Source organism: Cryptomeria japonica, chromosome 7, assembly GCF_030272615.1.
Source record: "Cryptomeria japonica chromosome 7, Sugi_1.0, whole genome shotgun sequence".
In the NCBI taxonomy this organism is placed as follows: domain Eukaryota; kingdom Viridiplantae; phylum Streptophyta; class Pinopsida; order Cupressales; family Cupressaceae; genus Cryptomeria; species Cryptomeria japonica.
In genome coordinates, this window is record NC_081411.1 from 241,669,666 (window position 1) to 241,686,970 (window position 17,305).

The window sequence follows — 17,305 nt, forward strand, 5'->3', positions numbered from 1 at the left end:
TACGTACTAGGCATCATGCTAATTGAGCATGGACAACCTATTTCCCATCACTCAAACTCTATTAATGATACCTTGTGGCACTATTCAACTTATGAAAAAGAGCCTTGCACCCTCATACAAGTGATCGAACAATGGTGCCACTATATTCTTAATAGAGAGACTACCATTCAATTGATCATCTCCCACTTCAATTACTACACACAAAGTAAATTGGAAAATATGTGGCATGTGAAGTGGATGATCTATCTACAAAAATTATCTTTATCCATTATGCATTTGAAGGGGCACAACAAGGCTACAAATTAATGTAGTCATTAATGGTATTCATAATGCCAAGGGTGGTAGGTTGAGAGGGGTAATAAAAAATGGCAGGAATGTGGTTTGAAGGTAGGGGTTGACAAAAGGGATTGATGATGGCATGTAAAAAATATTTCAGCCATTTTTGTGCCAAATTCTTTTTTGATCTTCCGCCATCACCACTCTATGTTTCATGACTTCCTTCAACTAGATTCTATTCAATACATTGGGATTATATGCCATGAACTTTTTTGACAACCAATGGATTGGCCAATGACTTTTAATATGGGTTCCTCACAACATTGAATTGTATGTTATAAAACCAAAAATTTGTAGGTGACATCCTTGTCTCATGATGTTTCTCCTTAGTTATAAGTATTACTTGCAAGAAAAGGTTGTACACTAGGAACATTACAAAGAACCAAGAATACTTGTAAATGCAATTAGTTAGAACTCTCGATAGTGGATGGGCCCTACCTCTATGGCCTAGCAAAAGGCTTACTAAGTTAGTCTCTAATCTAGGAGTAGGATTCATCACAGTCGTAGTTATCTTAATTATCATCGTATTTTCCTTCATTGCAATCTAAGTGTTAGTTGATATCTCAATGTACATGTCAATGTGTTGTATTCCTTTCTATATGACTTGGGAAATGAAATGAAATCCTCAAGAAGGTTAAAAGAGATCAATTTATGACTACTTAACAACCCTATTGTAACCTCACCATGCCATGTATTCATCATTGAGTGTTGACAATATGATTATACAACACAACAAAACACATTATATGACAAGCAAAACCAAAAAGTTGTAGAGATTATTAAAACTTGACAAAATCATACACATGGGAAAGGGTTCCGAATGGTTTCAATGCTCATTATCATATGGAATCCTAATAGTGACACAACCTAAAACTTATGCACTTTATGACTATCCAAGACTTATTTAAATATCCTATAACACATTTCATATTGAAATTATTTATTGCAAATCCAAACTATGATAAGGTTTAGTGAGGGTTTTAACAAGTCTTCTCACTAAATCCATCAAACTCTCACAACAACAAGGTCTTGACAAGGGTGTTTTTATATTATGGTGTGATACTTTCAACATAAAATCCTAAAAATAAATTATGTTGATGACAATTTTGACAACACTAACTCAACACAAGGCTTTTATCTATTACATGGGTCTCTCTCTACTACTTTACATTAGAAAACTTTCTAAAACTCCTCATAAACACTTTCTCCTTGCATGCAAAATAGTGGATCTTATCAAAAGAATCTAGCAATGAAGATTATATGAATTCTCTTATGACAATAAAGATGATGCAATATTTTCATCATAATAGACTTGACTCTCTACAACAAAGCTTTCTCACATAGATACCCCTACATGTTCTTCCATGGTTAAAGATAGATTCTTTTAGGGGACCAAACAAACATTCCCACATGTCTTGTGCTCATGATGCATGAATCTCCATGTGAAACTAACCTAAAACTATCCTCTATGGTGTTAAAATCTGGTAACAACAATGAATATGTAACATAGAAGGCACACTCCTTGTTAAAGATGATATCATAGATCCAAACTCCATCAATACTCCTTGTGATGTTTTAAAAAAACCTAGATGCTACAACACTTGCAAAGATTTTTGAAAAAAGACATAATTCATAATGAAACCCTAATAGCTCAACTCGTCTTATTAGACTTAAACTTTCTCTTGAAACATGCCCATGGTTCTTTGATACTTTTGGAAATTTTAAGGTTTAAGAAATCTTATTAAATGCTCAAGAGACTTCTAAAAGAAAAGACATTTTATCAAACCTTTAATTTTGAAGGAACTTTCAAACCTTTTAAAACCCTCAAAGTGGACCAAGACCCCTGAAAACAAAACCAACTATTTGTTAGCACCATTGGACAACTAACTAAACAAAAAATAATTAAGAATAAATCCAACAACTAACTGTACTTCAACACTTGGAAGAAAACATAGTTAACAATTTGTGTGACAACACTTATTCTAACTAAAAAACTATCCTAACCTACCCTAACAAACAGTAATGAAGCTCAAATGAATCATTAACTAGTTCTTTGAAATTGCTACCTTTTCTCTTTGATTTACAATACTTCACATGTTTATGAGTAGCCAAGAGGAGATGAAGAAGTGATGAATGTTTAACTAGATGTTGTAATGCCTCTTGAAGAAAGAAATAAAATTCACTTACCCACTTATATTGGTTGTACATGTTACTACTTTAGAGTGGATATGTAAGTTGGTTTTTCTCTTCTTCAGTTGTAACCTCATGGTTGGCTGTGAGCATGAGTTGTGGCGTCTTACTAGCCTCCACCATGGCTAGATGTTTGATAGGATACCCTTGTACTAAAAATCTTAAAACTCCAATATTGGTCTCCTAGTTGTGAAGTGTTGCCTTATCACCTTGCTAATTGGAATGAATTGATTCATGTGACTGATTTGATGGAAACATGGCTAGCTTATCCTCTTGTTCATGTTTTTAATAATTTTTTGATTTATGAGTTGCTGGTTTGGTATCTAAATTTAAATAGCATGCTTGTAATTCATCCCAAAACACATCTTCTTCAAGGTCATATTTTTCTTTTTGTATAAGAGGATTGTTTTTAACTTCATAGAAACTCTCTTCAAGCTTTATGAACTTCAAAATAGAACCATCTTTGATTTCTTCTACACAAGTAGCTTCACTCCCTACACCTCATCACAATGCTTAGTATGCTCTCGCTATTCCAAACTTATTGTTGATGTTGAGATTAAAATGTTCTCTTCTTCTTTCTCAACAAAAGTAGTTTATCAAACCAAATTATAGACTCTTCTCCTTCACTACACCCTTCTTACTTGTTATCATATTGTCCTAGTTGATTTGTTGACACAAGAATTGGCACATTTTCCTCATCTTCAACAAAACATGGACATTCATCAAACAAATAAGTCAAAACTTCATATTCAAAAAATCTTCCTTGTTTTTTAGCTTTTTGTCCTAGTTGATCATGCTCATCATCCTCTTTTCATTTTTTCACATTGTAAGAAAGTTCATTAATAGCAATCTATCCTTTTTTTACTTCAAACACTTCCTTATTCTGCTCACTAAATTATCTTTTTTGATAAACAATTGTTTTAGCTTTATAAAGGTGAATAGTGATAGGATAAGACGGCAAATTTGGTAACTTAAACTCTTGGGGAATTTGTTGGATTTCTCGAAGAAATAAAAGCTTTGGAGAGGACTACATTTGTGGTGTAACTAGGTGGATTAGAGTAGGCACATGTTCTTGCAATGGAAAATTACCTCTTCTAAAGCTTGGAAATTCAAATTTAGGACACTTGAAGATTCAAGAGGTTCACCTTGCTTGAAGCTTGGAAACTTGTACTTTCTCCTCCTTTACAAGTTGATCCACCACTGTAAGAGGTGTTTGTTTAGGAATTGAAAACATTGATTGGTCTTCCATCATTTGTGTTTGGGCAAGAAAAAGCTTCATTTTCTAGCTTATGATAGAACTTTATGCATTAGTCTAGGCGATGAGAAAGCATATAAAAAATAGTGTGAGAAAGACTCAAATTATGGGGAATACAAATAGCAATAAAATACATGATCATCGAGGGAAAATCTAAGATTGGTTGACAAATATAAGATAGAAACCATGCATATCATACAACAGTGATAAGGAGAATGCCTAAATAATAGTCCATATGAATCACCAAGTAATAGTAGCATGTATTCATAATAATCCTCACACAGAGCAACCATGGAGTCAAAGAAGACTGTCCAATGTACAGTTATAGTAGGATAAGAAATTTATATCCATCTATTCTATCGATACATTATTATAGGAGATAAATAGTTATAACAATCCCAATGATGCTATACGGTAGTCATACTGGATTAAGAGCATGTAACAGTGAATGAACCAGTATCAGCATAGCGCTAATGAAAAGATCATGCGTGAGGAGCATTCATAGAAATCAATGGCACAAAGGATAGTATACGCCCAAACACAAAGGAAGATCATTGCACAGTGTATATTTGCCACAATCATTAGAATTCACAAGCAAAATATCGTGTTATGAGTGCCTTGGAGAGTGAGAAAACACCAAAAAGAAGGTAATCCAGATTGTAGAGCAGCACAAAATCCATAGATTGGAGGTAGAATACAATCATGAAGGCATTTTTTTTGAAAAGATAGGGTTAGAGCCCAGTCATGGCAGTATCACAAGCACAATGTTGTCTAGATCATTTGACAGTCAATGGTGAAAATAAAGTACCACACTTAATAGTTAAAGGACAGTCCCAAAGTCAGGTACATCAAAAGAATAAAAGCAACAATTACAGTGGCTAAGGGTCCCAAAACTAGGAGATTAGTAATGTATAGAGGATCAGGTGAAAAAACCATTATCATGATCACTATACAAAAGGTCACAGTCCATTCACTAGAAAACAACCAAGAGAGAAATAGTGACTTAAGATGCAAAGCAAAATCTTTCATTCATCAAGATAGTGGCATCAAATTAAATACAATGAAAAATACAGTCTTAGAAAGGAATCTTGATATTAATGAGGACATTGGAATTTAGAGCATTATAACTGATCAAAAGTCACCATCATGGAGGTATCCTTAATAGTCATATGATATAACAAGAATAAATAATGTATTGATAGCCATCAAAGAGTTTGTCACAGTGTTTTATTGTAGTAGAACAATGATAATGATTATAATTTCAATCCAAATGCCTTCAAAGGACTAGCGTCAACATAGGATTAGAAGTCTAAGGATAGTTTGCAACCATGGAATTTATAAATAGTTCAAAGTCCAACATAGTGAATAATGAAATACCACTACAACAATTCTTCATGGACAATCCATAGCCTTGTAACAAATACACTGATAAGGGCAAAAAAGATCACTATTGTAATGGGTATAAGACAATATAAAATTATCAAAATATATAGTTATTAATAGTCATAAACTATCTTAGAGGATTGGCAAAGAAAATGTTGGTATTATGGATGACTTTGTCATGTGTTGCATTGGTTTTGTCATTGATGTCAACACTTATCTTTTTGGAGGTCTACATTGTTGATTTGGCACTCTGGTTATATTGGTTTGTTGTTGAACCGACACATTGTGGTCCCAGTATGGATATTGGCTTATGCACAGTCATCGGTATATGTTTCATCGACAGCTCAGGAAGTTGACGATGACTTGTTATCATTTGGAGATCATTTGGTGTTTTCCATATTGGATTGGTCGGGTTCACATATTTGCCTTAACCGACAGATGGGTCCAGGTTATGAACCGGCATATGATATCATGTTCCAGATCAGCACGCCACAATTTGGAAATAATTTATTGATTGGATAATGTGTAAATGTATTGAGGCCGACATATTGTATTGCACCAAGGTTTATTTTGTAATTGATTTAAATTTAATATCTTTTAGGAGCCAACCTATTGATGAGGTCTTAGGTTTTGTATAAATAATTATAACATCTTATTTGTATGAGTGTATGCGAATATTGAAGATCATTGTGAAGAGCGAAAATAGGCAGATCCTTGTGTGAATCACGCAGATATCCTCTAAAGGTTGAAGGAAGGTTGTTAAAGGTTATGAAGGTGTTTGGTCCTCATGCTTAGAGCTTAAACCGGTACTGAATCCAACATTGAAGATGCAAAATTGAAGAAGTACATTGTTATTGGATTTAACCATCCAACTGTGTAGTCAGTGTGACTCTTATTTTGTGATTGAGTAATGAGCTCTAGGAGGTTGGCCTTTCTGCATGTGTAGACCCCACTATTGTTTTCACTTACTATCTGTAGTAGTATCATCTGATTGTGGGTAAGGTTTCCCACCATGGTTTTTCCCCTTACCGGGGCTCCACATCAAAATCTTTGTGTCATGTGTTGTGGATGTTGTTTTCCTTTCTGTTTCATGCATTAAGTTATATCAGTATTAATATAACTGTTAATCCATTTTACCGACACTGGGTTTTAATTTGGAATAATTTGTTTTGGGTTATAATTTATTGACAACCGATTCACCCTCGCCCACTCTCAGTTGTCCTTCCTGGTTCCTAAAAATTGGTATCAGAGCCTAGTTATCTTTTTGCAAAATCCTAACAGCTTGAGGAGATCCTATGACAGAAAATATCTTTAGGAAGGACAATCCCAAACTTGATGGAACTAACTATGGTATATGGAAGATCAGAATGGAGACACATCTGAACTACATTGGAAGAGATATATGGGATGTTACAAAGAATGACTATGTGGTGCAGGAGCACAAACTTTAAAAACTTGATTATCCTACCTTTTTATGACTCCTAAGGAGTCTTGGATTGTTTATTTCATGCTAGGAGTCATTGGTCTTGTTTTTGATCCATTTGTGAGGCCTAGTCCCAAGTTTGGCAATTTATGAGCCACTTAGTCAACTATGGTCAAAGGGTCATAAAACTTTAGTTTTGAGTTATTTTATTGTTTTTGGCAATAAATTGGTCCTTCATGACCACTGGGAGGATTTAGAAAGTTAGTTTGCACTTTTAAGTGCTTTTGAGCAAAAATTGTCAAAAAGTGTCAATGTTGTCATCACAACACTTGACAACTTTTTGTTTGTAAGAAAATATCCTTCCCCATTGGCTATTTAGTTCAAAAATTGGTTGTATCTGATGGGGGAGGCCTTCATAAGCCCTTTCAGGTAGGTGATGAAGGAGTCGATGTAAATTTTCATTTGGCAATCAATAAAAAAACCTTGTTTTCCTGCAAACATTCACATTTTTCCTCTTGTACAGATTATTTTCGGACTACTAGGAGGTTCTAACTTATGGATTCAGATTTAGGGGCCTCTTACCTTTCTTTTTATTTTTATTTGAGGTCTCTAAGTGCTCTGGTTCAAAAGTTATTGCATTTTTACTAAAAACAGTTTTGAAACCCTCATAAACCTAGGGTTTTGACCTATTTTTGCATTTCCTCTCATGGCCACTGTACAAAAATTCTAAAACTTGGTGGAATGAGAGGTTTGTATATGTACTCAATGATTCTGGAAGAAATTTGTAGGTTAGCAGGTGTTTTTGGCATTTGCTTTGATTTTTAGGTTGGCATCCTCATGTGACAACCTAGTTTCAAAATGCAAAATTGGTGATAAAAAAAAATAGGGGTTGAACCAATGCACAAACACCTAGATTTGGTCAATTTGGGTGTGGAAAGAACTTTTTCAATTGGTGAAACTTTCTGATCAATCACATTTCATACACTTTCTTCACAAACCCATCTCCTTAAGCCTAATTAGGCCTACTTGCATTTCTGAAGGGCGGCAGGTCTCCTTTGTTTTCCAAACCACCTCCTTTTGGATTTAGACCTTTCTCAATAAAGGGTATTTGGATATCTATTTTGTTTTTTTGGTCATTTGCAAGTTTGCAAAGTTGTTTTGATAAGTCCCCTTGAGTATACAAGGATTTTGGGGTTTTACAAAGGAACCTTGTTGGATTGATCAGTTTGTTGTGTCACCACACCTTGAGCATGTTTGTATGGGAATTTTAATCTACCTTGACCATTTGGTTTGATCCCTACTCACTGTTTTGTCAAAATTCCAACTTGAAGCCAAGTTTGGTGTCCAGCCAGTTTGAGTAGGCTTGAGCAGTTTTCAACTTTTGATCCTAAGATCTTATCAATGTTATCCTTAGGGTCCAGAATGTTGTTTATGATTAATTGAAGAGTGTATTTAAGGTGTAAGTCTGGTTGGTAGGGTGTTTTGGGTTTCCTTGGTGGCCTATTGTGACAATTTTGTCCTGAATTGCACTCACCTAACCTAGCACTTGCATCAAGTGGTATCAGAGCTTAGGTCTTGAACCTAAGGAGTGAAAGATGTCAGAGAATAATGTAGATGGAGATAATAACAATGAAAGGCTCCCACACCACATGACAAATGTGGAATTGGCAAAGAGGGTGCAATCCCTAATGAATCAAGTAAACAGTCTTAACCAGAAACTTAATGAGAGGAGACAAGGAGAAGACCTTGGAGAGAGGGGTGAAGAAGAGGAAGAACCCTTGTGGCAGGATGATGCTGATGATGTACCTGCAGACCAAAGGTACCTTGTTAATGCCCTCAAGACAGTGGCAAGGAGAACCATTGATAGTAAGCTTCACTTGCCTTCCTTCAATGGCAAGATGGACCCTGATGTGGTCACTGAATGGGTTGATGCCCTAGATTGTTTCTTTGATTGTGAAGAGATCCCTGAAATCCAGAGGGTCAAGATAGCGAAGTCCAAGATGAAAGGTGGAGCTTTGACATGGTGGAACTTTCTTCAAGGAGAAAGGGTGAAAGAGGACAAGAGTTTGATTACCTCTTGGAAAACCATGAAGGCCAAGATACATGAGGCCTATATCCCTCCAGATTATGAAGTTCAACTTCATAAAAGGAGGCAAAATCTTAGGCAAAAGGAAATGGACATCAGCACATACACCGAGGAGTTCCAAAAGTTGTGTTTGAAGTCCAAGACCGTGGAAAGGGAAAGTGAAAGGTTAGCCAGGTACTTGAATGGCTTGAAAATGAATATCCAAGATGAGTTGAATTTATGTACCCCCACCACAGTACAATAGTGCTACCAATTGGCACTTAAAGTGGAAGATAAGTTGAAGAGGAGGCAAGACCAAGGCAGCAAGGGTAAAGGCAGCAATTTCAACAAGAAATCCAAAGGAAAGAGCAATTTTTGGAGTAAAGGGCAGTCAAGTAATGACAACAAATCTTGGGAGAAGCCCTAAGGAAACAAAGAACAAGGTGACTATGGTGGTAGAGGAAACTCTAGAGGGAGAAGACCTTTTGGTAGAGGAAGAGGGAGATCAAATGAACCCCTCAAATGCTTCAATTGTAATCAGTTAGGACACCATGCTGGAAGGTGCCCTGAAAGAGGAAACACCAACAACAACCAAGGTGAAAGAAGAACTCAAGTGGTCCAAGAGGAGAGACATGAACTTGATGCTAAAGAAGTTACAGTCCTAATGATGAGGTAGGCCTTCCTACAAGTTCCCCACACCCAAGAACCCCCCCAAAGGAAGAATCTCTTCAGGACAAGGATAAGGTGCCAAGGTAAAGTGTGTAACCTACTCATAGATTCTGGTTCAACTGAAAATTTGGTTTCTAGAGAAATGGTAGATAAACTTGGACTAACTAAATATGCTCATCCTTTTCCTTATCATGTTTCTTGGCTTACTAAGGGGCAGCAAACACTTGTGACTGATCAAACCATGGTTGAGTTCTCTTTAGGTGATTTTAAGGACAAAGTTTTATGTGATATTGTAGAGATGGATGCTTGCCATCTTCTACTACGGAGGCCATGGCAATATGACATGGATGCCACTTATAGTTGTAGGAAGAACACCTACACCATTGTAAAAGATGGAGTCACCTATACCATGAAACCAGTGCCTGACACTAAGGCAGAGAAAGAACCCACAGTCGTAGTAATTGGTGAGAAAGAGATGGTAAAAACATTGAAAGAGTCTCAAGAAGAGAGTTTTGTTTCAAGATGAATCTGATCCTATAGCACCTATTCCCAATGTTGTGAAAGGTTTGCTTGACAAGTACAAGGAAGTCAACACAAGTGAGTTTCCCTCTACCCTCACACCCTTGAGAGATGTTTGCCATCAAATTGATTTGATTCCTAGTGCATCATTGCCCAACAAGGCACCATACAAGATGACACCCAATCAGAATGCTGAGATCTCAAGACAAGTTCATGAGATGTTGAACAAGGGACTCATTCAAAAGAGTCTTAGCCCTTGTGCCATACCAGTAGTATTAGCACCCAAGAAAGATGGGAAATGGAGGTTATGCACTGATAGTAGGGCTATAAACAAGATCACTATAAGATATAGATTCCTAATTCCAAGGATGGAGGACCTAATGGATCAACTTGGTAATGCTTGCTACTTCTCTAAAATTGATCTCAAATTTGGTTATCACCAAATAAGGATCAGAGTGGGAGATGAATGGAAGATTGCATTCAAGACAACAGATGGTTTGTATGAATGGCTTGTCATGCCTTTTGGTTTGACAAATGCTCCAAGCACATTCATGAGGTTGATGAATGAAATCTTCAAAGATTTCAATGGTAAGTTTGTGGTTATGTATCTTGATGATATTCTGATTTTTAGCAGCACTTTAGAAGAGCATATTAACCATTTGGAGCAGGTTATAAGGAAGCTTCATGAGCACAAACTAATCATCAATCTAGAGAAGTGTATCTTCATGCAGAAGGAGCTCACATTTTTGGGCTTTTTCATCTCTCAAGGAACACTAAAGATGGATCCAAGCAAGGTAGAAGCCATTGTAAGTTGGCCTCAACCAAAGAAAAGGTGATGTGAGAAGTTTTCATGGATTAGCCACCTTTTATAGGAAGTTTATTAAAAATTTCAGTCATATTTGTGCTCCATTGTTGGATACAATTAAAGGTGGTAGAAAAACTAAGTTTGTATGGACTAATGCAGCCAATGAGTCTTTTCAATATTTGAAGAATAGGGTGGCACAATATCCCATTCTAACCTTGCCTGATTTTGGCAAAGTGTTTATAGTTGAAACAGATGCTAGCAACTTGGCTATAGGGGTTGTCCTAAGCCAAGAAAATAGACCTATTGCTTTCTTTTCAGAAAAACTCAATGAGGCCAAGAAGAAGTATTCTACTTATGACCTTGAACTCTATGCAATGGTTCAAGCAGTGAAAAAATGGAGACACTACCTTCTACCAAAGGAGTTTGTGGTTTTCACAGATAATCATGCTCTTAGCTACCTGAAATCACAAGAGAAACTAAGTGTTAAACACATCAAATGGATGGAGCAACTTCAAGCCTATACTTTCACTATCAAGCACAAAAAGGGTCAAGCCAACAAAGTGGCTAATGCATTAAGCAGAAGAGTGGGTTTGGTTCAAGAAATCCAACTTCAAAGCATTGGTATTGATGCCTTGAAGACTCTCTATGCAGGTGATTCAGATTTTGGTGAAGCTTTTGAGTTTTTCTATAAACTTGTGGATAAATATCACATTGATTTTTCAGATTTCCTCATTCAAGATGGTTTATTTTTTAAAGGATCTCAACTTTGTATTCCTAAATGTTCAATGAGGTCTAATATTATCAAGGAAAAACATTGTGGTGGCATGAGTGGTCACTTTGGTATTGATAAAGCTCTAGATCTAGTTAAAAGGAGTTATTTTTGGCCTAAAATGGCAGATGATGTCAAAAAGTTTGTTCAAACTTGTACAATATGTCAGCAAGCATTTGGCATTTGCTTTGATTTTTAGGTTGGCATCCTCATGTGACAACCTAGTTTCAAAATGCAAAATTGGTGATAAAACAAAATAGGGGTTGAACCAATGCACAAACTCCTGGATTTTGTCAATTTGGGTGTGGACAACACTTTTTCAATTGTGAAACTTTCTGATCAATCACATTTCATACACTTTCTTCACAAACCCATCTCCTTAAGCCTAATTAGGCCTACTTGCATTTCTGAAGGGCAGCAGGTCTCCTTTGTTTTCCAGACCACCTCCTTTTGGATTTAGACCTTTATCAATAAAGGGTATTTGGATATCCATTTTTTTTTGTTGGTCATTTGCAAGTTTGCAAAGTTGTTTTGATAAGTCCCCTTGAGTATACAAGGATTTTGGGGTTTTACAAAGGAACCTTGTTGGATTGATCAATTTGTTGTGTCACCACACCTTGAGCATGTTTGTATGGGCATTTTAATCCACCTTGACCATTTGGTTTGATCCCTGCTCACTATTTTGTCAAAATTCCAACTTGAAGCCAAGTTTGGTGTCCAGCCGGTTTGAGTAGGCTTGAGCAGTTTTCAACTTTTGATCCTAAGATCTTGTCAATGTTATCCTTAGGGTCTAGAATGTTGTTTATGATTAATTGAAGAGTGTATTTAAGGTGTAATTCTGGTTGGTAGGGTGTTTTGGGTTTCCTTGGTGGCCTATTGTGACAGTTTTGTCCTGAATTGCACTCACCTAACCTAGCACTTGCATCACTATGTTTCTCCTAATCATAATAACCCTAATCCACCAACCTTGGCTAAAGACTTGGAGAATGATTGAAAAGCAAGAGAAGCACTTCTAAGTGCATTATTAGATTAGAAAATCATGGGATTATCAGATAGATCTACTACAAAATCTATTTGGGATAAATTGGAAACATTGAATGAAGGAGATTCCACTGTCAAAATTTCAAAACTGGAATGTTACCGGGTTAGGTATGAAAATTTCAAAATGGAAGAGGATGAAAGAATTTCTGCATTTATGGAAAGAGTTAATAAAATTATTTTAGGAATACAATGTTGTGGAGGATCTTTAAGTGAAGATGAAATTGTTTCTAAAGTTTTAAGATCTTTTCCACTGGCTAAGAAAATGAAAGTGACAACTATTAATGAGTTGAGAACAATACCTAATACATCAGTATCTAGAGATACTTTGGTTGGAAAACTCTTAGCATTTGAGCTTGAAGAATTTGGTCTTGTTGCTACAGTCAAGACTGATATAGCCTTCAAAGCATCAACATCATCATCATCATCATCATCTGACAAATCTGATTGGAAAGCACTTTATGCAAAAGAATTTGAAGATATCGAAAGAGAAAATGAAGAACATGAAGAACTTGAAACACTATTTGCAAGGAAGATGCCTAAAGGTCCAACAGGAAGTAAGTATGAAGGTAAAGCACCTTTCAAATGTTTTAATTGCAATAAAGTTGTTCATATGGCATGTAGGTGTCCTGATAGACACTCAAGACTAAGAGAGGAGGCAAAGAGAATATATATGCCTAACCCTGAATATCAGAGATAAGTCATGTTACTATGTAGATGAAGGTTTTACTGATGACTCTGATGAAGATCCAACAGATAGTGGATGGGCATTTGTTGCAATGAAAGAAGATCAACCGACACCTGTTGTCAAACCGGAAGAGCAGGAATTAGCAGTAAAAAATGAAGAAAAAGATGAATAGATCATTGATAGTGGTTGCTCGCATCATATGACTAGTGATAAAAGCAAATTCTTATCATTTTGGTAATATCATGGAGGTCTAGTAATATTTGGAGATGACAAAGCTTGTTTAATCAAAGGAAGAGGCACTATATCTTTGAATGGTAAGCACAATACTGACAATGTCTATTATGTTGAAGGTTTAAAGCATAAACGTTTGAGTATTGGTTAGTTAGTGGAAAAAGGATTTCAATTACAATTCAAGAATGAAAAATGCAAAATCATAAACAGAACTGGATTGGAGATTGCAACCAGTAATCAGACTAAAGGTAATATCTTTCATTTGAATACCAGTGATAAGACATGTTTGATCGCTCAGATTGATGAAAGTTGGTTATGGCATAAAAGACTTTGTCATGTGAATTTTGATTGCATTGTAAAGATTAGTTCAACCAAGGTAGTAAGGGATTTACCTAAGATTGTGAAAACCTCATAATCCGGTATGTAAGGAATTTTAAATGGGAAAGCAAGTTAGAACAACATTTAAGAACATTTTTGAGAAACCCAATAATATTCTTGATTTAATTCATACTGATTTATGTGGTCCAGCAAGGACAAGGAGTCCTCAGGGTGATAGATACTTTATGCTAATAATTGATGATTATTCTAGAATGTGTTGGGTTACTTTTCTTAGGGAGAAATCAGAAGCTTTTGTGAGATTCAAGATATACAAGGCAATGGTAGAGAATGAAACCGGCAAGAAAATCAAATGTTTGAGATCTGATCAAGGAGGAGAATTTACATCTAGGGAATTCAATGCATATTGTGAAGATAATAGAATCAAAAGACAACTATCAGAACCATGTTGATGGAAGCAAATCTACCTCATATGTACTGGAGGGAAGTAGTAAATACAACAGTTTATACTTTCAATGGAGTACACATCAAAGGTGAAATTGGTAAGACCCCTTATGAACTATGGTTTAGTCATATTCCTACTCTTAAATCTTTTAGAATATTTGGAAGCAAATGCTACATTAGAAGAGATGAGTCTATTGGAAAATTTGATCCTAGAAGTGATGAAGGAATATTTATTGGTTATTCAACTAGAAGCAAGGCATATAGATGTTATAATAAAAGATTGCAGAAAATCATTGAGAGTACTAATGTGAAGATAGATGAACATTTTAGAGGAGAATCAAAATCTATAGGTTCTGAACTGACAGTAGAAATGATTATAAATGAACCAGCACAGATTGTACTAGAATAGAATGAAAAACCAGTCACACCGACATCATTAGAGAACTAAACTGCAACTAAAGAACAACAACCTGCGAATGAAAACCAGAATAAACCCATGTATGTAAGATTGAATCATTCAGAAAATTAGATAATTGGAAATAAAAATCAAGGTGTTATGACTAGAGGAAGATTGACAAATGAAGAGGTATGTTTAATTTCTCAAGTTGAACTAGCATCAATTGTTGAAGCATGTCAAGATAAACATTGGATAAAAGAAATGGAAGAAGAATTAGAATAGATTGAAAAGAATAGTACTTGGACATTAGTTCCCCGACCTAAAGACAAAAATGTAATTGGAACCAAATGGGTATTTAGAAATAAACTGAATGAAGATGGTGAAGTAATAAGCAACAAAGAAAGATTATTTTGTAAAGGTTATTCTCATAAAGAAGGAATTGATTATAATGAAACCTTTGCACCGATAGCCAGAATTGAAGCAGTGAGACTATTTCTTGCATTTCCAGCTCACAAGAACTACAAGGTTTATCAGATGGATGTAAAATATGCATTTTTGAATGAGATCTTGAAGAAGAAGTTTATGTTGAGCAACCTGATGGATTTTCATTAACAGATGATAAGGATATGGTTTGCAGGTTGAGAAAAGCTTTATATGGATTGAAGCAAGCTCTCAAAGCTTGGTATGCTAGACTGGATAAATATCTTCTAAAGCTTGGATACACAAAAGGTAACATTGACAATAATTTGTATTACAAAATTACCAATGATGACATTTTGGTTATTCAAGTATTTGTGGATGATATCATTTTTGGAGGTGAAGAAGAGCTATGCAAAGATTTTGCTAATAAGATGCATGAAGAATTTGAAATGTCTATGATTGGAGAGTTAAAAAATTTTCTAGGTTTGCAGATTTCTCAAACAGATAAAGGTATATTCATTTTCAAACAAAATACTTGAAGGAAATTTTGAAGAAATTTGGAATGGAAAACTGCAAACTGGTAAGCACTCCTATGACTACAACTGATAAATTGACATCAAAGGATGATTCAACTCCTATAAATCTGACAAGGTACAAATCTATGATTGGAGGGTTACTATATTTGACACAAACCAGACTTGATATAATGAATGCAGTGTGTATTGTTTCAATATTTCAAAGCAATCCTAAAGAAAATCATGAAACTACAGTAAAAAGGATTTTCCAGTACCTGCAAGGAACAACAAATCTTGGTTTATGGTATCCTAATGATGACAATTTTGAGTTATGTGCATATACAGATGCAAATTGGGCAGGAGATGTGGATGACAAAAAGAGTACCACTGGAGGCGCATTCTTTCTTGGCTGAAGACTAATTTCATGGACAACAAGAAGCAAACTTGCACATCATTATCTACAATAGAAGCAAAATATGTTGCAACAATAGCTAATTCCACTCAGGTATAATGGATCAAGCAAATGTTGAAGGATATCAAGGTAAAATGCAAAGAACTGGTAGTTATTTATTGTGATAACTCAGCAACAATAGATATATCAAAGAATACGGTATTTCACTATAAAACAAAGCATGTTTCTATTAAGTATAATTTTCTGAAAGAAAATGTTGAAGCAAATGAAGTGAGATTGGTTTATGTGAGTACTAAAGAGAAAATTGCAGATATTTTTACAAAGCCTTTGCCTAAGGAAACATTTGAATATCTTAGAGAGAAGCTTGGGGTAATCACCCCATCGACAGAGACTTAAATGATGCAAATTGGCATCAAACCGACAGGGACTAACAGAAAAATCCTTTTCCAACTTGATGAAGGAGAGCTATTGCTCAGGGGGAGTAGTTAGCTATATGTTATGTTCATATTTTTTATTCTTAAACTACTTTGGCATTTTATGTCAAAGGGGGAGAGATGTCTATAGAAAAACATTGTACTTTCAAGATTAGGGAGAGATGTATTTTGGTTTTGGTTATATTGTTTCTATTTTTGGTATAAAACTTTGTATTGATCTATTTTGGGAGATTGTTGGTATTTGGCATTCTGTTTTTGGCACTTAGATGTTTTTCCATCTAGTGTTGCCATCAATGCCAAAGGAGGAGATTGTTGGTATTATGGACGACTTCGTCATGGGTTGCATTGGTTTTTTCATTAATGTCAACACTTATCTTTCTGGAGGTCTACATTGTTGATTTGACACTCTGATTATATTGGTTTGTTGTTGAACCGATACATTATGGTCCCAGTATGGATATTGGCTTATGCACAGTCACCGGTATATGTTTCACTGACAGCTCAGGAAGTTGATGATGACTTGTTATCATCTGGAGATCATTTGGTGTTTTGCATATTGGATTGGTCAGGTTCATATTTTCCTTAACTGACAGATAGGTCCAGGTTGTGAACCGACATATGATATCATGTTCCAGATTAGCACGCCATGATTTGGAAATAATTTATTGATTGGATAATGTGTAAATGTATTGAGGCCGACATATTGTATTCCACCAAGGCTTATTTTGTAATTTATTTAAATGTAATATATTTTAGGAGCTGACCTATTGATGAGGTCTTAGGTTTTATATAAATAATTGTAAGATCTTATTTGTATGAGTGTATGTGAATATTGAAGATCATTGTGAAGAGCAAAAATAAGCAGATCCTTGTGTTAATCATGCAGATATCATCTAAAGGTTGAAGGAAGGTTGTTAAAGTTTATGAAGGCATTTGGTCCTCATACTCAGAGCTTAAACCAATACTTAATCCAACA